The sequence below is a fragment of the Podarcis erhardii genome (assembly GCF_964252035.2).
Source record: "Podarcis erhardii genome assembly, chromosome: Z".
NCBI lineage: Eukaryota > Metazoa > Chordata > Lepidosauria > Squamata > Lacertidae > Podarcis > Podarcis erhardii.
In genome coordinates this window covers 19,109,700-19,133,812 of record NC_138504.1, presented here as the reverse complement: position 1 = coordinate 19,133,812, position 24,113 = coordinate 19,109,700, and the positions used below count along the sequence as shown (strand labels likewise).

The following is a 24,113-nucleotide window of genomic DNA, read 5'->3' as shown; positions in this document are numbered from 1 at the left end:
CCTGGTGGAGCAGGTTGGCAGACTGGGGTTGGGTGGATGACAAGTTGAGAAATGCGGGCGGGGTGTGTGTTTGATTTTAAATAAAAGTTTTGAGGAAACACTGCTATAGTAACCGAGGGTACAAATGTCATATAAGACGGGGAGTGGGGACAAAAAAACACTGGCCAACCCTTTTCCTTCATTATTCCTTCCTTACAGGTCACTCTCTCCAGGACCACCCAATTCTCTTCCTAGGAAACAAGGAAAATAAAATTGATGGGAGCCCAGGGCTCACCTGTGAAAAGGGATTCATTAGGGCTGTTGGTCTGGTTTTAATGCTAAAATATTTGAAGTTATGATTAAAAAAAAGAGATTTGTCTCTAAGCATATGCAGAGTGTACTCTCCCTCTTTTTTCTCTTTTTTTTACTCAGTCATTCACGCAAACAAACCTAGCCCCTGCCTGCCTGAAGATTTGGGAGGCACCACGCAGTTGTCACACTTTTCTGGAAGCAATTCCTCCCTGCAGGACACCCACGGACTCCGATGCAATCCTTTCCAGAAGGGTATATGGCCACGTCTTGTTAGCTCCACCCTTCCTTCCCTCCCTCCGGCGCTCCCATGCCGCTCGTGCCACAGTGCCCTGCAACTGCCCACATGGGGAGTTCCGGCTGCTGCGCTCCCCTACAGCCAGCGGCATCACAGCCCAAAAACATAGCACGAAACGGAATGACGGGGGAACGACCCAAAACACTGAATGCAGGCAGTTTTACATACTTGGCTGTAGCTGCTGCTGCTGTCGCTCTGGGAAGCCTCAGACGAGCATAGCCCAAAGCGGGGTGGAACTGCTGTCCATCTCCCAAATGAGTCACAAGCCCTCGCTGGAACCTGGGCAGTTCCCAGGCCCTCTGCCCACCCGGAGCAGGCTACTCCCCACCTCACAGCCTGGGCTTGGGAGGGGGGCTGCAGCAGCTCACCCCTTTTTCACTGCCTTCCCTAACTCAAGCCAGATTTGCTTCAGGCAAAGCAGTCTCCTGCAGTTGTTTCTCCCGACCAGGCCCTTCTTAAAGGCACAGGCCCTAAATTTGCTGGGCAGTGGGATTCTCCGTCATGCTCCCTGCACCCATGCAAGCCTTCCTGCCCAGCTCTGGAAAAGAAAGGTTCAGGGCGTGACAGTGGAACATGAGCACAGGGCAAGTCCCTAGAGAAGAGGTGTGAGGCCTGTGGCCTCTTCAGAAGTTGCTGGACTACTACCACTTCCAACACACACACACACACACACACACACACACACACACACACACACACCGGCCAACTGAGCCATCCTGGTTGGTCTTGGAAGCCCACAACATCTGGAGGGCAACACATTCCCCAACCCTGCCCTGGCCTGCCCTGGCCTAGAGGATCACTTTCCTTAGGTCTCACCAGCACTGAATAAAGTTATTGACATCTTGTCTCGAGAGACAATGGAGTGCACCTCCAGGGGTGAAGTCAGACTGTAGCATCTGTAGGACCAAATTGTCCTTCAGGGCCCAAGCCTGGGCAGTGTGCATGGAGGTCCTGGGCTGCCCAGGCGGCAAGCAAGACCCCCTCTTGGCCTCTCTAGTGTGTTCCAAAGGAAAGGCAGTAGGTTTGGCACCACCTTGCCTGCAGGAGTTTCCGGAAGGAGGTGTACAAGGCACCATTCAACCGTCTTAGAGACTCTGTGTTGGATTTGTGAGGTAAACAACTTCAAAAACAACACACTGGCCCTTCCTATGTGTGTGTTTTTGACAGGCAGGAACAAAACAGATGTCATGGCATGGAGATAGAATGACCTGTGTTCCTCCTCCTCCACCACCTGTTCTTCTTAATCTACCCATTCTTCATCCTGAGGCCCAGGGAAGGTTACAACAATTAAAATGCAATATTAAAAAACAGTCTAAAGCAACTTACAATAATAGAAATAAGGTGGGTCCTTTTATTTATTTAATCTCCTTGAACATGCGTTGAGTTACCATTTTGCATTTTTATATTGCAAACCACCCCATGATCTTCAGATGAATACAGTACAAATTTAACCAAATTATCTTAGCACTGGAGAGGGTCTGTGAGGAAGGAAACAGTCTTTCAGGTATTTAGGGACAGAGTCCTTTAGGGCTTTAAATGCCAACATGAGCACCCTGAATTGGGCCCAGAAAAAAACTGGCAGCCAGTACAGCTATTCTGAAACGGGCTATATGCAAGATCTAAACGGAACCCCAGCCAGTAATCTGGGCAGGGCATATTGGACATTTCTGCGTGTCATGCTGCCAGAAAAACATGGGGCCAGGTCTGTAAAAAAACAATAAAAGAGTTAGCAAGGGCAGTAGAGTGGATTCAAGGGGCACGGGCTTTCTTTAACCACAGAACATTGGGGGGGGGGGAGATAAAGGAGATTGGCTATGCCACCCCAGGGACCAGGCATTTACAAAAGTCAGTCAGGCAGACATTAAAAGGAGCTAGAAGAGAGGAAGTTAGGAGCTAGGAGGAGGAAGCCCCAGTGAGGGACTGCTCTCCTCCTCCCCTCCTTTAATAAAACAGGATGAGGTATTTGCTTGGTAATTTGCCCAGCCATGGAATGCCAATTGGGAATGAGTAGTGCAGACAGAAACACCCTTGGATCCTTTTATGCACCCAAGAGAGGCACAAATTTTATTTCCTTTTATTTATTTAATCTCCTTGAGCACAGAGCCAGGAAGATTATGGGATGGTGTTGGCAACATTAGACTTCTAATGTGAGAGAAGACAGGTATTAGGCCTCTCTAACATTGCAAACCTACAAACTTCACATCCCAGATTTGTGCAGTTTGGTTGTTGTTCAGGGGGCAGGGGAGCACTCTGCACATTCTCAATAGTGCTTTCCCCAATGCTGTTCAATCTTTCAAGGGCAACATGGTAACTTCCAGGCAGGTTTTTGTGGACTCGGTACCATTCACACATATTTTGCCCATAGCATGCATATGCCATTTTATTTTATTTCAAGATTTATTAGCAGGTGTTTTATTATTTCTTTGAAGTTTAAATGTCATTTTCTTATTTAATTCCAATTCACTGCTTCCATAGGAGGGGTAGTAGGAAAAAAACCCCCCACAGAAGTGCAAAATCTAAATTATTTATTTATTTATACCTCGCCTTTTTCCTTGATGGGACTCAAAGCGGCTTAGATTGTGTGTGTGTGTGTGTGTGTGTGTGTGTGCACGTGTGCATGCGCACACAAAATATGTGGTGGTACTGTAATTTGATGGAAACGCTGCAAAAAACAACAACCCACCAATCTTGTGTGCACTGGTAGCACAAAGTCCACAATAAATTGACATGTGGAAGTATCATGTATTGTTGTAAAAAGGTTCCAATCCGGGCAAGCATGTTTTATCTGTTGAGTTCTGGCATGAAGCTCTGGTTCATGGGGCTGGTTCACCCATGTGCATGGCCAATAATGAAGCGCAGGGCAGTCAAGGAACGCCCCAAAATGAAAGCAACAAATATAATGTGATGGGCTCTTCCAGTATACCTGAAGGAGCGTCTCCACCCCCATTGTTCTGCTCGGACACTGAGGTCTAGCGCTGAGGGCCTTCTGGTGGTTCCCTCACTGCGAGAAGCCAAGTTACAGGGAACCAGGCAGAGGGCCTTCTCGGTAGTGGCACCCACCCTGTGGAACGCCCTCCCACCAGATGTCAAAGAGAAGAAAAACTACCAGACTTTTAGAAGACATCTGAAGGCAGCCCTCTTTAGGGAAGCTTTTAATGTTTAACAGACCATTGTATTTTAATACTTTGTTGGAAGCCGCCCAGAGTGGCTGGGTGAACCCAGCCATATGGGTGGGGTACAAATAAATTATTATTATTATTATTATTATTATTATTATTATTATTATTATTCGCTGCAGATATTTCAATAGAGACCAGATGGGATGTCAGGAATGCTGCTGTAGCTGCATCCTGAATTTGCAGAACCTGAGTGTAGTGGAATTGCTAAAAAACGGTGGGATGGCACCTTGTACGCAACTCCTGCAGCCAAGCTGGTGCCAAATGGCTAACTCTGCTTTCCTTTGGACCACATCAGCAAGGCAGAGGAGGGAGGGGTCTTATCACCTGGACAGTCCAGGACCTCTTTGCACACTGCCCAGCCTTGCACCCCAGGGAGGTCACTTTGTCTTCACTACCCTCCACCCCCACCCCACCCAGCACCCTCCATTGTCTCTTGAGACAGATGATGCCAGTAACAGGCTTGAAAGAAGAATGAATGGAATAATGATGGACAAACAAGGAAGTGGAATGGACCATTGGGTGGAGTCAGAGTGACAGGTAAAGAGTGCTGGTTGGAAAACGAGGACTGGAGCAGGAAGAGAGAGAGAGAAGATGAGATGAGAGGGAAAATGCAAATGCATACAGGTGTCAGTCATTTTAAAGTAGGATCTAAAACGACAAATCCCATCAGCCCCCCGATTGGCAAAGGTTGTTTTAACATGTCTGTATTTTGTTCAGGGTAGACTCAAAGTTTATTTGAGAAGGAGCTACCGTCAGTAGGTGGCAATAGGTATTTTAAGGGAAGTCTGGACTCAGTGAAGGAACTGAGAGACTGACTGCATGGCCACCCAGGGACACACCTGGCAGGAACCCCAGAAACATCACAGTATATCAGTGGCTGGAAGGGGGGCAATGGAAAGAGAGAGCTATTGCCTTCATGCTCCGCTTGTGGGTTTCCCACAGGCATAGGTTTTTGGGCAAGTTGGATCCAGCTGGACTCCTCTTGCAATCAGACTTCTCTGCACAGATTGCAAAGTTCTAGGCTCCATGGCCTGACTTCTGCATACCGCATCAATAAGATGAAGTCAGACGTGTTAACAATCAGATCATATTCCCAAACACATACTAAAAACATAACGAAACTCCATATTACCATACTGTTAAGTCTGAAAAGCGGATTTAAGTATTTTATTATGAGAAGAGTGTAACTGGGGCACAGCTAACCTCCTGCAAACAAATCAAAACCCAGGTATTATTTATTCATTCGATTTATCACTCACCCAATAATAGTAGTTCTCTGCATGACGTACACAATAAAACCGATTAAAAATCAGAAGTCTGATTTGCCTCTCCTCTGTTAAGTGGCACACCCCTGCCTTTTGTTAGCTTGTGGAAATACCTTCAGTTGGGATCTTTGGATCTCAAGAGATCGCAAGAAACCAATACTAGCTTTGCAGGATCAGACCAAAAGCCTGTTTGGCCTGGCATTCTGTTCCCACAGTGGCTAACCAGTTGCCTATGGAAAGCCCACAAGCAGTGCATACCCCAGGGACACACATATCAGTTCCTCCACCTCTCTTTTAAAAAATCTTTCCGCAAAGGATGGTCTCAGGACTTGCAGTTTCTTTGCTGCGGTCTGTAACCTTCTGCAAAGCTTTTTCCAATGAGGTGGCAGGACCATATGCTGTGCAAAACAGAAGCATCACCACCCACCACCCAAATGCTCTGTGACCAGGTTGCCTCTGGAAAAACTCCAGGTGCACAATGCTGACAGAGATGACAGCCAGATAACAGCTCAGCACGTGCAGACAGGCGTGGGCGCACACACACGGAACAACTTAAAAAATAATGAGATATTTTAGAACAACGATGAGGAACTAAGGTCTGGATGTTGCCCTACAGGTCTTCACTATCTTCCTCCCCATATGACACCTCTCACCGGCCCTGCCCCATATCCTGGCCAAAAGGTGTTTTAAGAGCTATGGTAATTCTTGTCCTGGCATGGTTAGAAACCTCTGGCTTTTGCATGGCTGGTATGCAAGCCAACTGAATGAAACCCCCTGCAGTGCTGCAACCTGCCTTTTTTGCATTGGCAGAAGATTGCCATGAGGCAATGCGGGCTGATGAAGGTTCCTCTTTCCCTATGTTAAAAGGACTGTAGCTAAGTGGAAGGCAAACAGGCCCCGTGTTCAGTCCCTGGCATCTCCAAGTAAACCTGGGGAAGCATGCTGATTTGCCAGTTTTACTCTACACCAGGGTCAGCAAGGTTTACCTCGCCTGGGCCGGTTCACTCCAGCAGAGATCCTTCCATGGGCCGGATCGTGCGCGCACCTGCGATTTCCAGCACCTGCGTCTGCGCAGATGTGATTTCCAGCGCCGTGGAAGCGAGTCCCCACGGTTTAGTGCAGTTCGTGGGGACTCGTGGAGCGGGTGGCTCAGTTCGGGGGCAGCTTGTGGGCCGGTTAAACGACTCCCATGGGCCGCAGGTTGCCGACCCATGCTCTTCACGAATCCCCCCCAAATTACAGCTTCTCCCTTTATAGGTGCGTGCAAAAAGGACACACAAACAATTATCAGCATCTGAAGTAGAAGCCGTTCAGCCTTGCTCAGGCTCTGACCTATCGCGGAGGTATGGAATGCTGCCTGTTGCACTGGCTGCAAAGTTAAGGGATGTTGCCCCGTGGAGTGACAGGCCTGGGTTCTGGGTTCAACTCTTTTGTTTAGTTTTCTGTTGCTAATCATGCAAGGACATAGGGAGGGCTGCATAAATAATGGATGGGGAATCTGTGAACTTTCAGCTGCTGCTGGACCCCAACTGTCATCAGCTTCAGCAAGCATGGCCAATGGCCAGGGAAGAAGGGAACTGTACTTTAACGATATCTGGAAAGACGCAGGTTTCCTCATGTTACCTGCCTAGCACCCCATTATTGCATTTTTTTTATTTTTTATTCCCACATGAAAGCTTTTAACACTTTTCCTGGAACCAAGAATTTACAGTGTCAGTAATGTGCATGGAAGATGGAAGTGAGGGTAGTAAACAACAGTAAGCCACCTTATGCTGAATCATAGAGTGGTAGAGTTGGAAGGGACCCCAAGGGTCATGAAGTCCAACCCCCTGCAATGCAAGGATCTTTTGCCCAGTGTTGGCCTCAAACCCACAACCCTGAGATTAAAAGTCTCATGCTCTACCAACTGATCTACCCTAGTCAAATCAGACCACTGATTTTGTCTAAAGAGACTGGCATGCTTCCGCCTACTGCATGCTTCCACCCATCCATCTAAATGCTTCTAGCTTCATGGGGACACATAGGGAGCTGCCTTACACTGAGTCAGACTACTGGCCTATCTAGCCCAGTACTGTTTACACTGACTGGCAGCAGCTCTCCAGGCAGGGGGCATGCCCAGCACTACCTGGAGATGTCAGGAACTGACCGTGGGACATCCTGCATGCAGAGCATCAAACTACAGCCACAAAACAAAACTCCACTATCTATGGTCAGTCCCTGGGATGCTACCCTGTTTCAGAAAGTGCACATTTGGTAAATTTGCCTTTGAATTCAAACTGTATCAGATTCACCACCACCACCTCTCGCTGTTGCTCAATCTAGTTTGTCTATCAACCATTCTCCCTTCATCATACAATGAATTTGTGCCTGGGACTCACCTCAAACCTCACTGATTTCTTCCGTCAAATTGTTTTAGCAACAGCTGTTTCGCAAAATCAAAGCAAGCAATTCCACAAGGGAGGATACATGCACAAATAGTAAACACAGGAGTATTTAACAGCAGGACAGCAAGGAACAAAAAAAAGCAAAATGAGACCAGACAGTAAGTGCTAATCTGGACATACCTTAGTTTCCTGGTGTGCTCTTTACACACCAGTCATCAGCCGGTTAGGAATACTGCAAATCCTGACCTGCACGCAATAGTGCAAAACCAGGAAAATGAAATATTGTATTGCTTCAAGCTCTTACTCCCTCTCAAGCGTAGCAAAGCTTTTGTAAGTAGTTAAAGCTGCAAACACTGAAAACAGCTGGGCTTCAGTTTCCTTTCTACCCCACTAGATGTTGGTCAGAGAAAGCAGGAAAGACCTCTGTGTATTATCACTTCCTTATCTTCGCATTATGAAATCTACCTTCACCCACCCTGTGTCCTCCAGGCAACAAAGAGTAAATGGGCCCTCCCTACTTACCACATAGGCCAAAGCATCTCTCAATACTCCAAGGCGGAGTCACAAGTCATCTGCTTTAAACTACAGAAACTTTACCGCTTAACTGCATGCAAGAATCTGAAGCTGTATGAGCCCACCCTGAGCTAATGGCTTTAGGCAAGAGATAAAGTGGTGAAGCAATAGGTCCTCCCTGTTAACCATTGGCTGCAACCAGAGTGGGATAAGTTTGTGGGCTGCTCCAGGGTGCTTTGTTTTTCAGGTTTTGTTTTTACACATACATGCAAAAATTGAATGTCAGTAAAGCATGCAGGCAAATGCACATGCGCAAGCATGCATGTTAAACAGCAAAACGTTCCAGCGATCTGGAGTTAGTTGCAGCTCCTCCCTGCTGTTTGTGTTTAATGATGTGGGTTTACTCCAGTCTTATTCCAGGGGCCCCTGGCAAGATGCAATTTTTTAAAATGATAATAAAAATCCTAGCAAATATCTCCTTTGCTGGATTTATTTAAGCAAAAGCTGGGTGGTGAGGTGTCAGGGATGCTGTAGGTAGATTCCTGAGGCTTGAAAAAAACTTCAGAAACTTCATTTGGTCCAAAATGCAGCAGCCAGATTACTGGTTGGGGTTCTGTTTAGATCTCGTATAACCTATGTTAAAATAGCTGCAGTGGTTGCCAGTTTGTTTCTGGGCCCAATTACCTGAAAGACTTCTTTACAGACCCTCTTGGGTGTTCAAATCAGCAATCATCTTGATTGTTCCGCAAGACAATCATGCAACAGAGAGGCGTGTCAAGTTCCCATGCAGAGCAGGATGAAAAAGATCTACTCTAAAGAGCATAAGATCCTACCAAAGTGGGTGTGGTCCCCTTCTCCCAAATGGGAATGAATTTGCAAAGCAAGTTGAATAGCAGTGACCTAAAGAGGAGCAATTTATTTCTGCAGTATGTGAGCCACACCCTGAAGCCAACAGACTTCTTTGTTGTTTAGATGGTCTGAAAAGATCCAGTTAGAATGGGTGTTCACCACTCACCATGGGCAACATCTCTGGGATTTAGAATGGCCAGCTATCTAGCCATATCCAAATGTCAGTGAAACAAGATGAAGGCTGCAATCTGAAAAAGACACATTAGCTTGGTTTGCCCATAACGCTAAACCATGGTTGTGAACCATTGTTAATAAACCACGGTTATGGCTGAGGTGTCCGGCAAATGATTACCGGTACATAAACCTTGTTTAATTGCATAACAGAATACCAGTGAGTGCAACAAAGCCAGCAGTTTAAATCTTTTGCCACTACTGTATTTGTTTGTGGCTCTGTAGCTTTTGGCCAGTGACAGCTCCTTAACCATAGTTCAGGGGTCAGCAACCTGAGGCCCATGGGCTGGAAGCAGCCCCTGGGGGTCGTTTGACCAGCCCGCGAGCCGCCCCCGAACTGAGCTGCCTGCTCACACGCTGCGCTAAACCGGTGCAGCACAGCACGGGGACTTGCTTCCGCAGCGCCAGAAATCGCGTCTGTGCAGATGCAGATGCCGAAAATTGCAGGTGTGGGCGCTCACGTGTACGCGCGATCCAGCCCACAGAGGGATCTCCACCGGACCAATCCGGCCTAGGCAAGATAAACCTTACTGATGCATGCCATAGTTAAAGGAGGTGGTCTGAGTTTGCACATAACAATAGGTTAACAAAGGTGTATAAACCAACTAAAAACCTTGATCAATGAGCTTACCTTTAACCATAGTAATCAAACTATTGTTAAGTTGCTGGCCTGGGCCAGTGGGCAAAATCTTAATTTTCCCAACCCTGGCAAACAAAATTTGAGAGGTGGGTACCCGATTATCAGGACTTCAAACCACAGCATGGGACTGTTTGAAAATCCTTTGCAAGAGGAACTGGCGGAAATGACTGGCAGAATCCGAGACCAAGGTGAAGAGTTGGTGGAAGAAGACTGGAAAAAATTTAAAGTTTATTTACAGAAACATTTCAAAATTAAGGAATGTTAGAAGGATGTTGGAATGAAGTAATGTGGTTTTAGCAGAAATGATATAAAGGATTAGGTAAAAATTGATTTCTTTAATTGGAGAAAGACGAGAATGTAAAACTACAGTATATTAAGATAAATTATTAGGATAAAAACAAAGCTGGAAAGGATTTGCTGAAATATCTAATTGAACTAGAATACAAAAAAGGGAGGTGTGAGGAGGTCAAGGAAATAAGCAAAGGAAAGAAAGTTATGTAAAGGTTTGAGCTGTTTTTTCTTTTTTTTCTAACTTTGTATTTTTGTATTGTATTTTCTGTATCTTTTTTATTTTTATTTTTTCTTGTTGTTTTTTCAAATTTTTCTCTTTGTAATTTTTAAAATTCGAATAAATATTATTATTATTTTTTAAAAAAATGAAAACCCTTTGCAAGCAGCCCAAAGCTGCTCCTTAAACTTTTTTGAGGTTCCCTGCCACTGTGTTGGAGATTAGCAACCAGCCACAGCAGGACCAAGTACATGCTTGGTCCACCAGTTGCTTGTTGGGGTTCTCCATCCTCACTGATCCTTTTTCAGAGAACCAGTTCAAGTACAGTGGTACCTCGGGTTACAGACGCTTCAGGTTACAGACGCTTCAGGTTACAGACTCCGCTAACCCAGAAATAGTACCTCAGGTTAAGAACTTTGCTTTAGGATGAAAACAGAAATAGCACCATGGCGGCACGGCGGCAGTGGGAGGCCCCATTAGCTAAAGTGGTACCTCAGGTTAAAAACAGTTTCAGGTTAAGAACGGACCTCCAGAAGGAATTAAGTTCTTAACCCGAGGTACCACTGTACGTAGTTAAGCTATGGAACTCTCTCCCACAGAGGGCAGTCTTGGCCACCAACTTGGATGATGTTAGAAGAGAATTAGACAAATTCAAAATAAGACTATCAACTAGAATACGGCTACTATTCCCCATAATAAGGCATACTATATCCACAGCTACTAGACATGGTGGCTATAGTCTACCTCCAGTGTCAGAGGTGTTATGCCTCTGAATACCAGTTGATGGGAATCACAGGTAGGCACTGTGATGTTATGTCCCGCTTGCAGGCTTCCCACGGTTGGCCACTGTGAGAATGGGCCATTGGTCTGATCTAGCAGACTTGCCTTAAGCTCTTTTGTTAAGAAAGAGGGACAGCTAGAGAGAGGTAAGAAAAGATCGGTGGAGCTCCTGAAGCACCTGGGCCAGTGAAGAAAAATGTGGTAGTGGTGGGGTTATCCTAGGGAAGCAAGATATAAAATAAGGCAGGGCTCCTGTGCCTGTAGCAGCTGTTATAGAATTCCATCACATACAACTTCTGAAATTCCTTGCCTGTCCTCTTTTGCATTTGGCCGCCCTAGTTCCTTTTAAGAAGGCTGCTTGCAAGATCTTAACCCATCTCTTCCCCACTGCCTCCTCAAAAAATCACATATACACAAAGGGCCAATCTAGCTGTTGGCCAGCTCCTGATTTGCACATTATGGGAATGGCACCAGAAAAAAATAGAGAGGATTGCTTGCACCCTTGAAAAAGTGGGTTCATTTGGAAGGTGATTTGGAACATTTCTTTCCTAAGTGTCTCAAATTCCACATTGGAGTCCATGGCTTGGGATATGTGAGGTGCAGATGTTGTGGGCCTAGAAGGCCTTAAGACGTTGGACAAAGCTGCTCTCCTACAGTGCCACCTGCAGGAGTTGACGGCAAACTGCAGTTTCAAATGGCAGCTGAACATAATCGCAGGCCTGTGAGCGGTCAGTCGAAATTGTGGCTTCTGTTCTGATTTGCTTGTACAAAGATTATGTGGAAGTGAGATTAGATGACCCTCAGGGTCTCTTCCAACTCCACAGTTCTTTGCTTCACAAATAAAACGGCTGGGCTGCTGCTCTGCCACTGCTTGAAGCAGCCCCTAAGTGGTTTTAGCATGGCTCATCTATGGCAGGCATGCCCAGCTCTCAAGAGACTGCAATCTACTCCCACTATAAAAAACAGGCAGTGATCTACCCATTGGATTGACCAAAGTTGTTGAGTTTTTTGGGGGGAGGCTTCACCAAAGTTGTTGAGCTTCTTTTGGGGATAATTCACCACAGTTGTTGAGGTTTTTTTTTGGGGGGGGCAATCAATCTGGATCACATGATCAACAAGGATCAACCAGGGATGACACGCGATCGACCGGTAGATCGCGATCGACCGGTTGGACATGCCTGATCTATGGTATAAAACTCCCCACCCTGAAAAGTATTAACATTCAGCAAGCCTCCCCACCCCCTGTAAAAGTTACTGAAAATCTCTCCTGCTTTAAGTGGGGGTGGCCTCATGAAATATGGGGGCATTCACCCCCTCTTCTCCCCCCATCCCAGTTTCAAATTTCGTGTCGTAAGCTACTCAGGGCAAGGACTTGTCCCCTTGTGCTCTGTAAAGTGTCCAATGCGCTGACAGTGATACAGAAATAACAGAAGAAGATGCATTATACAGAGTTAAAGCAGTGGGTCCATCTAGCTCAGTGCCAACTGCACTCTCAGCAGGTGACTGGGGACATTCCCATCCTGGGACTGAGCCTCGGACCTTCTGCATGCAAAGCACTGCTCTACCGTTGAGCTACAGCCTTTCCCATAAGGGGCCAGCAACTCCTCCTTTCCGGAACTTTCTCCTGCTATCCTGCAAACTGGTCCCATCATTTATTTATTTAATAAAATGTCTATACCGCTTGATTGTAAACACACACACACAAACCCACTAAATTCCAAGTGGTTTAAAATAGGAACAGAACAGCAAGATCCATAACAAACTCTTTGTAGTTTCAGTTATCTTTAAACCCAGTTTTCTTCCTCAACATAAGGCATAATTCAGAGCCAGCAATGGTTGTTTTACAAATCTTCCTGAGCGGGGGGCGGGGGGAGACAGTGCCACATGCCTGTGGCTGAAGTCAGCTGAAAGGAGCCTCAGTGCAAAAGCACCCTATCGTCCCCTTTCTGGCCAGTCAGGGTGGGGATATAGAGAAAAGGTCTCAAATGGGATTAAACACAACCCTAGATTTAACCCTATTAATAAATCTCCATGGAATATTTCTAAATCGATCCTTCATCTGGTGGCCTGGCCTTCAGTTTATTGACAGAACCAGCCAGACTTTTCCAGGGATGTCTAATGAACTGGGTACAAATTGATCCAACGAAACAGCAACAAACCTGCACATCCAAACCTGCACATAAGCCATACATTTAAAGAGCATTCAACACACATGGTTCTTCCCCACACCAAAAAATCATGGGAAATGTGCTTTGCAAAGGGTACCAAGAACTGTGATTTTGTGAGAGGGAATCTGTAGTTCGGAGGGTTCTTTGTGGGGAAAGCATGAGCTTTAAATGTGTGTTGAATATGCTTTAAATACAAGGTGTGGACGAGACCGCATACTAACCTAATCATGTTCTCGTTCTACACTCCCAGGCTTTGCTATCTATACTCACAACATCCTATAGGTGGCAGCAGCGGCTTAAGGCCGATTCCTGGGAGGTTAAGACTCCTTCCACACACTCCTTGCATTTGCGATCAATCTTTTTCCGTATTGTCTTGCGCTTTTTATTCCAACATTTGCCAACGCGGATCAATTCATGCATCACCAGAATGAAATGGGCATTCAATGCAATTTATTGAAATAAGTAAAAGCCACACAGGGTAGCACCGGTGATGGCTTATCCATATTTAACTTTTGCCTGCTCTTTCCTGCCACAGGTCTGCGCTGAATTGGAGTAATTCGAGTTTTCAGTAGATTGCTGTTTGCTCCGACTGAGCTTTGAGGAGTGAGTTTTCTCAGGGAAAGCTCCAGAGCAGAAAGAGAGAGAGAGAAAGAAAGAGGGAGAGAGGAGCGCTTGGACATGGAATTTTAAAGCGCAGACCATGCCTGAAAAGCATGGAGAAAAGGTAAATGTGGATAACCCCTCAGTAAGGGGGGGGGGTGACATTGCCCCACAGAAACTCTTCCATAGACATAGGTTGCCAACTTCTCCACTCCCTTTTCTCTGCCTTTAATATGCACACCAACATTTAGAAAGTACATTTTCTCCCCTTCACAGAAAATAATAGTGGAAAAGCAGAAGTCTAAAAGGTTTTTTTAGAAAAAGGGTGGGAGGAGCAATGCTGTCGAGGCTTCACCTGCTGAGTTTCTGCCTGTTGCAAAATGGGAAGTGCTGAGACAGCTCAGTCAGTAGAGCATGAGACTCTTAAACTGAGGGTCGTGAGTCGGAGCCCCATGTTGGGCAAAAGATCCCTGCATTGCAGGGGGTTGCACTAGATGAACCTTCCCGTCCAACTCTACTATTCTATAATTCTGTGAAGCAAGCAAACAAAGAGGCACAGGGGTCGCCCAGAAGAAAAAGTGCTTCTCCCCTCACAAGAGCCAAACCGTTAGCACAGAGTGTGCCAAGATGCTTCTCACCTGCTTGCATCCCTGAAGGATAACTGCTTTCAGAACCGGCCTATGAAGCAGCCGCCGATCTACCGCTTGGTGCTGCCCACTCCGTTCTCCCTTGGAGTCCTTTCTTGCCCTGCACCGACTTCCCAGCTGGGTGCATCTTCAGGAGAAATGTCTGCTCCTGGCTGTGCGATGAACCCCGGAGAGAGGGGCCTCTAGTGCCCTGCTCTCTTTCACTTGAACAGGCAAGCGACGCGCACACACAAAATGCCAATTCTCTGGGCAAGCACACTTGGCTCATTCAGCAGGGCAGAGTGCAAGGGAGCCTCCCAGCCAGCCTCAGCACCCTCCACTGAAGCCACACTTTGTGCCAGCAGCCAATGCCCTGTGTATACTTGTGTGCGCACAGCCTTCGCTGGCTGCCTGGTGAGCTGCCAACGGGCACAGTGTGCTTGGTACTTTAGAGAAGTGTTGCCAGGAAGGGGAGGGGAGTGAGGTGGTGGTGGGAAAAGGCCTCTGAGAATAAGTCTTCCTGGATCTCGGATGTGATGGAGCTCAATGGATCTGTTGTCAGTTCTGCTCCTAGCCCTAGCCTGCCACAGAGAGCCTGCGGTGGGCTGCCTTTTCTCTCCAGGTACCAAGCAGAGGCATGATTCTAACAGAGCCTGTGAATGCTTAAGAGCACAGAGGGAAACCTCTGACATCTAAACACATTTATTAATGGTTATGAGGATTCCATCACTGTGTGTGTGTTACCTGAATACCAGGCAACAGGTGGGCAACTCCTAGGAAAGTCAGATTGCAAGGGCTGCCTTTGGAGCTCTATAGATAAGATGTGGGGAACCAGCTGCCCTCCAAATGTTGTTGGACTCCCACATTCATCAACCCTAGCCCAGCAGGGCCCCTTCATGGATCACTGCCTTGCCGTGGCGAAGGGGCTTGAATAACTCCGAGAAGCTATGAACTATGCCGAGCGGGGCACTCAAGATGGACAGGTCATAGTGGTCCGTATAGTTAAACTATGGTTTTCCCAGTAGTGATGTATGGAAGTGAGAGCTGGACCATAAAGAAGGCTGATCGCCGAAGAATTGATGCTTTTGAATTCTGGTGCTGGAGGAGACTCTTGAGAGTCCCATGGACTGCAAGAAGATCAAACCTCTCCATTCTGAAGGAAATCAGCCCTGAGTGCTCACTGGAAGGACAGATCCTGAAGCTGAGACTCCAATACTTTGGCCACCTCATGAGAAGAGAAGACTCCCTGGAAAAGACCATGATGTTGGGAAAGATGAAGGGCACAAGGAAAAGGGGATGACAGAGGACGAGATGGTTGGACAGTGTTCTCGAAGCTACCAGCATGAGTTTGACTAAACTGCAGGAGGCAGTGGAAGACAGGAGTGCCTGGCGTGCTCTGGTCCATGGGGCCACGAAGAGTCGGACACGACTAAACGACTAAACAACAACAACAAACCCAGCAGGGATGGTGGGTATTGCAAATCAGTAGCATCTGAAGGGCCAGGGTCTCCCAGTCCCTGCTGTCTTGCCTTTGTATTATCTCTTCCTACTTGCCTCACTGAAAATAAAAGATTGGATTTTCAATAGTTCCACAAAAATCAAAGGCCTGAGACAACAGGGCCAGATTTTACCAGAAGCCTCTTGTTTATTTTATACCACAAAATTTACCTGTTTTTCAAAACTCGTTTAATGCCTTTCCACAGGTTCATCGCACAACACTGCCACTCCAGGAAATATGCATCAATAAGTATTAAATATAACAAGAACAGGCCAACTTTTCAGTGGTGGCTCCCCATTTGTGGAATGCCCTTTTCAGGGAAGCAAACCTGGTGCCATTGTTGTCTGTTTCTAGGCACCAGGCAAAAAACATTCTTATTTACCCAGGTATTTGGTTTTTAAATTGGGAGGGCACTTAGAAAATATATCAGTGCCCTTTGTTACACTCATCCTGTAAGTATGCTGCAGAGGACTTGTTCATGTGTGTACACACACACACACACACACACACACACACACACACACACGAACAAGTCCTCTGCAGCATATATATATATATATATGCATTGTAAGTTTTTGTTTATACCTGATTTTAAGGTAATTATCATTTCTTCTTCTTCTTCTTTTACTACAGACCCATTAATGGTGCTATATAAATAAAGGTGAATGAATGAATGAATTATAATAAATGTGGTTGTGGTGGAAGAAGAGGGGGAAACAAATAAGCAGCTGGATTAGTTTTGCTAAAGTTTCAGCCAGCCTTGCCTTCTGAACAGATACCCCATTTCTTTGCCCTCTCCTGTTTTTCTGCCTCTTCCCTAACTGAGAATGCTCAGTCTTCATTGAAGTTTTGTCCCTCACTGCTCATCCATATTTTTGTTCTTTGGCAAAACATGGCCCAACCATGCTCGTTCCTCTCTTTTTAATTTCCCAGCGGCCTCATTTTGGCTACAATTCTGTCAGCACATACCAAATGAGTTTGCTTTTAGAACTGATGGTGTTTATTAAGTGCTATTCATGAGTGTTGCGGCCTCTTTGAACGCCTAATTCTCCACAAGGCCAGTCTCCTTAAAACTTCTGCTTGGTTTCTTCAAACCAGAAAGGGAGGTGCCTTTAAAGCAGGGGGGGGATCACTTTCAGCCCAAGGGCCACATTCCCTTGTAAACAACCTTCTGAGGGCCACATTCCAGTCATGGGTGGGGCCAGAGGCAAAAGTAGGTGGAGCAATGAATGGCATTTTTGCCCCCTTTGTATAGTAGGTTATTTTTCACACCCATATTCACACATCCCTCTCTTATCCTCCAGGGCCAGTAAGAAATGTGGCCTTGAGAGAGCTGTTTGGGAGAGCCACATTTCGTTCCTGGGCCTAAGGTTCCCCACCCCTCTCTGAAAGATACATATTCAACAAAATCCAATTATCCTAACAACCACAGCACCACCACGAAATTGGTTGTGTGGTCTCTTTTCTGCCATAGTTCCTGATCCTGGCTAGGCAATGTCCACACCTCCAGAATGCAACATCAGAGGCTTTGTGGGAAATGTAAATGCTGCCTGGCCCCCGGGAGTCTGGGAGATCTCATTTAAATTTCCAACAATGCCCCATAGCAACACTATGTCACGAGATGGCAGAAAACCAGGGTTCAAATCTCCAAGCAGCTATGAAGTTCACAGAGCGGCCTTGGGGCCAGTCACTACTTGCATACACATGACTCTTTCCCCACCCCCTGCAAAAAAATTAATAAATCCTGGGGACTGTGGTTTACCCCTCACAAACCTACAGTTTCCAGCACCCTTAACAGATTACCCAGATTCTTTCAGGGGAGGCCATGCGCTTTAAATGTGTGTCAAATGCATGGTATGTATACAGCCACTGTCCCTCATCCTAACCTACTTCACAGGGTTGTTGTGAGGGGGATGCCCTGACGGGGGGGGGGCGGGGGGACGACGACCTTGTATGCGATGTTGTTTGCTCCTTGGACCAAAGCTGGGATACAAATGTAATAAGTAAATAAATAAATACCTGCCACTGGGATGTAAACCCACATGGCACCAGAGGGCCTTCTCAGATCTGGAGCCAGCCATCCTCTCCCACATCCTAGCTCCCAAACATTCTGCATCTTTAAGCAATCCTTGAGCAGAAAGCTGTTGTGTGTAACCCTTTTATAGACACCATGGATGGCGTGAGCCCATTGCTGGCAAGATAGGAAAACACACACACACACAAACACGCACGAAAGAGAGACCACCCATTAAGTGGGATTTACAAGATGCTTCTGGCGCAGGCTTTGGCTCCCAGCACGGACTGTTCCTGCCCCAGACAAGCGCAAGCAGTTTTGCCCCATAATTCTTTCTTCTTTCATCTCCCTTGACAGGTCTCGGCCATTCCTCTTCCCAAACCACATTTCTTTTGCATCATCAGGACAGTTTAAAGACTTGGAAAAGGTGGGATTTGCTTAGTCTTCCAATTAGCAGCGCTGAAGGAGTTTTTGTGTGCAGGGGAGTGAATGAGGGGGCCTCTCCCTGCTGTATCTACCGGTTGCTTTGTGACCTTTCTAGATCACTCCCTGCCCAGCAAACAAAAGGAATTTCTTTTCAAAGTACCCTAAGTGTGCCTCAAACCATTTTGTCTTTTCTTCATCCGTTTATGTGATGCTTTGTAGAGTGGAAGAGAATAGGTCCCTGTCCCAAGGAGGTCACAATCTAAATATCTGAACAGGGCAAACTAGAGCTAGAGAGGAGACTTGGAGAAAGGGTAAAGTAAGAGAGTGCATTGGTTGGGGGGGGAGAGAGAGAGAGCAATGTGCAGCTGTTTCCTTTTCACATGCTTAGCCTTAGAGCAGATGTGGGGAACCTCTGGCCTTCCAGATTGCTGCTGAGCCACAATTCTCATCATCCCTGGCCACTGGCCATGCTTGCTGGGGCTAATGGGGGTTGTAATTCAGCAGTATCTGGCGGGCCAAAGGTTCCCCACACCTGGCTTACATACAGATTCATTTCAAACAGAGAATGGAAACATTGAGCACCATTGTTTATTGACTGCTGGGATAGCTCAATTGGTAAAGCATGAGACTCTTGAGGTCAGAGTTGAGAGTTCAAGCGCCGCGTGGGCACAAGATTCCAGGGAGCTGGAGTTTGTCCACCGACAGCTTTCCAGGTCATGGGGCCAGCAAGACTAAACCACTTATGGCACAACGGAACACCGTGACGGAAGCCAGAGCACATGGAAACGCCGTTTACCTTCCCGCCGCAGCGGTACCTATTTATCTACTTGCACCAGCGTGCTTTCAAACTGCTAGGTTGGCAGGAACTGGGACAGAGCAACAGGAGCTCACTCCATCGTGGGGATTCGAACCGCCAACCTTCCAATCAGTTTAGACCATAGCACCACCTGCGTCCCAGTATAAAACACTGCTAGTGTGTTTGTTGGGGGGACGGGGACTGGCTGGTTTCTCACAAACAAATGAAAAGAATAGTGACTGTAACTTGTTGCCTAAATATAGCTCAGGTTCTACAGATGCTAAACATGCACTCTCTCTTAAAAAAGGGAAGGAAGGAAGAAACCAGGGAATCTGGAGATTATGGTTCATCCAAGGGGGATTCCCTCCCCCCCCATACACATACACCATATCACCCTGTGGACACCCATGATTCCTGATAGTAATGTGTTTTATGAAGAACTCATTCCCAGATTTGCTTGTGTTCCTATTTCTTCCTCCCTCCCATTTTGCTCTTATCTTGTAACTATTACATTTTAACCCTGAAGGCAGGGACTGTATAGTTGTCGTTTTAACCTTTGTAGAACACTTAGCCTGCGTGCACATTACCAACCTAAAAAACAGCAAAGTCATCGTTTTTCTCAATTTGGATTGAAGCTGGTTTGTTAGGGGAACTCATAAAAATGCAGTATTTCATAAGAAACAAGAGGTATGGATTTTGGTTAATGTGCGCACTCCACTTTCCAAACTGATGGTGGGAACGCAATGAGTGTAAACAGGAACCTGTAAACAGGACCCTTAGAAAACTTAAAGCAAGAAAGAAGGAATGCCAGTGCAACAATCTGCAACAGAGGGACAATATGATGACATGGGCAACTCTCCTGCAACACAGCTGTATCCAAATGGCTTAGTGTCTAAAGGAGATAGCAGTCTGTGTCCAAATGGGAATTTTCTCAAGTGTAGAGTGCCATTTCATGATGATGAAATTCCCTCTGCCGTGCAAACTAATTGAAGTACACAACCAAATTCTTGCTATGCAGGGGTCATATTTGCAGATCTACATTCGGCCACTGGTCCATCTAACTCAGTATTGTCTTCACTGACTGCCAGCAGCTCTCCAACATCTCAGGCAGAGATCCCTTTCCCAACCCTGGTGCAAAGACCCCTTTTTCTTATCTTTTGAAGTGGGGGCCTGATGGAGTCAGCTGTCAATAAAATAGCACCTCCTTCATTTATAGTCAATAGCCGAACAACACCATTATTGTTACTAGCATTAGTAGTAGTATTAGTCTGATTTGCAACTTTATAGTGCACAATTTATGCACCTGAGTTATCATCATATAAAATAATACATGTGCATGCATGGATCTGATAACCATGCCACACGTTGTTTGTCAGATGGGCACCAATGCTACACCTTCTTTCACAAAGGAAAAAGGAAAAGAAAGCGAATGCCAGTTTTCAGAGGAAGAATCTTCTATGAAACTAATGAAGCTTAAGCTTTGGGGATGCTAATCCTGGAGAGGCCCAAGTAATGACTTTAGCCCACATTGCCTTAAAAATTTGCTTTAAAAAGTGCCTAATGCATGTATATAACACTTCCCTAATTCCCCCCCCCCATACCTCAAAAACTGTAAGGCATAGGGAGTTTTTTATCCACACCAGTGTCTTGGACATGTAAGATAATCCAAGACAATTTCAATCAAAATCTTAATTGTAGTAGTTACTATCAGGGGTGTCTTACCCATAGAGGCTAGTGGTGCAGGGTGCCAGGGTTCCAAGTTCTGGAGGGCGCCAGGGAAGAGGTGGAGGCTGGACGCGGCGTCTCCTGGCATCAGCTCGTTGCCCTCGCCTGCCTCCGCCATGCCGAAGCAGCGCCACACCCGGAGCCTCCGTCTGCCGTGGCCACCATGGCATGAAGCGGCCAGCCTCCACCTCTTCCCCACAGGAGGAGCCGCCCTCCAGCCGATGTCCGCCTCCTCCAGCCCCACCAGCAGCACCGCCCTCCCTAGAAAACTCTGGGAAATGGGGGGGGCAGGGCGGAGGGAACTTTGTACCATGGCGCCGGATATTCTTAAAATGGCCCTGGTTACTATTTTTTAAAAAAATTATGGTGGTCTGTCATGGAACAACCCCATTGAAGGAGATAACAGTGGTTGCCCAGACCTTGCTGCTGGTTGTGAAGGGGCCCCCGTAACAGTGCAAACTTCAGGGCCCCCCAAAATGTAGGTCCGCCCCTGCCAGTGTGGCCAGCTTTACAAGGAAACTGTTCATGCTACCAGTTTCGGCTGCTGAGTAAATATTTGAGGAGACAGCCTGTGATAAGTACGCTCCCCTGCTGAGTCTGGTGCCCTAGGTCAAATCCCTGGCATCTTCAGGTAAGGCAGGGAGAGAACCTTGGTCTGAATCCCTGGAGGTCCCATCCACACTTCCGTTTGTCCCTTAATGTCAAGTCACAGGTCTGAGAGGTGTTCCACCTCTGTGGAATCATAGAATTGTAGAGTTGGAAGGGACCCCCAGGGGCTATCTAGTCCAACCCCCCTGATGTGCAGGAATCTTTTGCTGAATGTGGGGCTATAGAACCCACAAGACTGAGATTAAGAGTCTCATGCTCTGCCGACTGAGCTATCCCAGGTACGTCCAGCTGCTTTCCCTGGAAACCCCAAAGTTTACTGCTTTATTGGAACAAACATAACTCAGTTGGTTGGATCATGGTGCTGATAATGCCAAGGTTGCAGGTTCGATTCTCGTATGGGACAACTGCATATTCCTGCATTGCAGAGGGTTGGACTCACTAGATCAGCACTTCTCAACCTGTGGGTCCCCAGATGTTGGACTACAACTCCCATCACCCCTAGCTAGCAAGGCCAGAGCTCAGGGATGATGGGAGTTGTAGTCCAACAACATCTGGGGACCCACAGATTGAGAACCGCTGCGCTAGATGATCCTCAGGGTTCCTTCCAACTCTACAATTCTATGATTCCGTCAACCCAGACTGCTGAGGCACAGGTAGAAGAAAGAATTCAGCGTACCTCAGCAGAGCATCCACCCAAGCTACCGAAGGAGACAGGTGAGTAGCCCGCCTCTGCAGATTTACCTGTGTTCCATGGTGTTCATCCTCATCACACGCCAAAAAAGGACCGGACCATCACAAGATCTCTGCTCCATTCAGCTACAGCCTGAAGAAGGGAAGAGAGGCAGCCCCGACACTTGCTTCCTCACTCACTGGAAGGAAAGCTACGCTGTGGGAGTGGCAAGACAGGAGGGCTGGGGGAGGTGGCTGTCGGAGGAGCAAACACTCCTTTCCAGACACCCACGCAGGAAGGGAAGGCAGAAAGCAGGAGGGAAGATGCAAGCCGGGGGAGTCAGGTGGTGCCAGGCCCAGCCACCCATCTCTGCCTGGTGGTGCAGTGTGGAAATAGGAAACTGCCACATGGAGCAGGAAGCGGACACATTTCAAGCACATCAAAGAGATAGACATGATTATATTATTGGTTTTCGCAATCACACTTTTTACATGTGTCTGATTTTCCCAAATTAAATTAATTTTATTGTATTTGAACATCACTCACTCTAATAAAATGATAGAAAGGCAGGAGTTGGAGGGGACCACAAGGGCCATTTAGTTCAATCCCCTGCAGTGCAGGAATCTTTTGCCCAACACGGGGCTCAAACCCACAACCCTGAGATCAAGAGTCTCACGCTCTACCGACAGAGCTATTCCAGTGTCCTAGTTAAGTCAGGCTGTGAATTCTGCCAAAGATTATAGTGAAAATGGCGGCACTGATATGTTGCTGGACTACAACTCCCATCAACTCCACCCAATGGTTGAAGTCCATTGGAGTGTAGTTCAAAATTGGGAGGGTACCTAGCTGAGGAAGGCTGAAACAGAGCCTAGAGAGAGTCCAACTTCTCCCACGTATTTCCAATTGAAAATCGTTTTTTATCTTTTCTTCCCATAAGGGCTTGAAATGACAAAACGAAACGAAACTGACACTCCATTGATTTGCACCGCATGCAAATAGGCGTATGTGCATGAGAGCAGTAGAGAGAACTGTGTCACATTCCAGTTGACAATCAAGACAACGTCAACATTTCCAGTGACAGCCTTTGGCCCTCTCGGATTACCACGCTGTTCTCAGCAGAGGGCTTCACAGCACAGAATTAGGAGACAGAGGCGGCGCAGTGCAGGTGTGTGACCTTTCAGGCCCAAAGCGAAATGACCCATTGGAGACCCCTCCTCCGGGGCCAAGCAAGCCCACACGTGGTGAGCCAGAGTCCTGCATTTCCTGTCTCAGCGCCAAGGCACGCTTCCTCTCTGCCAAAACCCACACCCCTTGGGCTGCCCATTGGACCAGAGCCTGCAATCTGGAAGTGATTTTCTTGCTCGGCTCAGCCTGGCCTGCTTGGGAACGAGCCTCTGGCCCCCACAAATTCCACTTGGATGGAAAGATCTTCTTGCTTTCCCTCCAGTTGGAATCCACAGCCAGCCACGGATAACAAAACATGTTTCTGGGCAGAACTGCAAGCATAGTACAGCACCAAGTCATGTAGTACGTTTATTGCAGATTTGTTTTGTCCCCTTACGAATAGAAAAATAAGCATGACATGCTTCAGTACGGGATATTGGGAGACACAAGACTTGAAACATACTGAAAATTACAGTAGTTATTTCTAAAAGAAGCATCCATATGTTCACATGCACAAAATGGGCAGGGCCAGAGGAAAAAGGGAGCCGAGCAATTAATGCAGTTGTTGCTTCTCTACAGACCTCTCTCTCTTACCAACTTCAATGTGACCAGAGTTCAAGGCCACATTCCAGCCAAGTGAAAACATTTAATGAGGTAGTTAGTAGGGCCTTCAAGGGGTGTGGCCTGGGGGAGGGGGTGTGGCCTGCCAATTCCAAGAGTCTGACAGAGAGGCCTAGATAGCTGCATTTGGCCCCTGTGCCAGAGGTTCCTCACTTCTGCTTTTTAAGCTACTTTCACCCAATACAAGCCCCCTCTCCCAAGCCCAACACATAAGGCGAGTTTGTATTGCATCCTTATTTATTCAAGAACTGCACTGGAGCA

The 24,113-nt window shown here is 46.9% G+C and overlaps 1 protein-coding gene and 1 long non-coding RNA gene across 2 annotated transcripts in view; one reads left to right on the top strand and one right to left on the bottom strand.

The window, feature by feature from the left end:
* NHSL2 (NHS like 2) overlaps positions 1-24,113 on the bottom strand; it is a 108,240-nt gene that overhangs the window by 69,452 nt on the left and 14,675 nt on the right. The window lies entirely within an intron of this gene.
* Positions 10,999-23,577, top strand: LOC309334056. The gene is made up of 4 exons (XR_014152807.1): positions 10,999-11,081; positions 13,639-13,827; positions 18,199-18,268; positions 23,005-23,577. It is a non-coding gene; the product is annotated as an uncharacterized lncRNA (long non-coding RNA).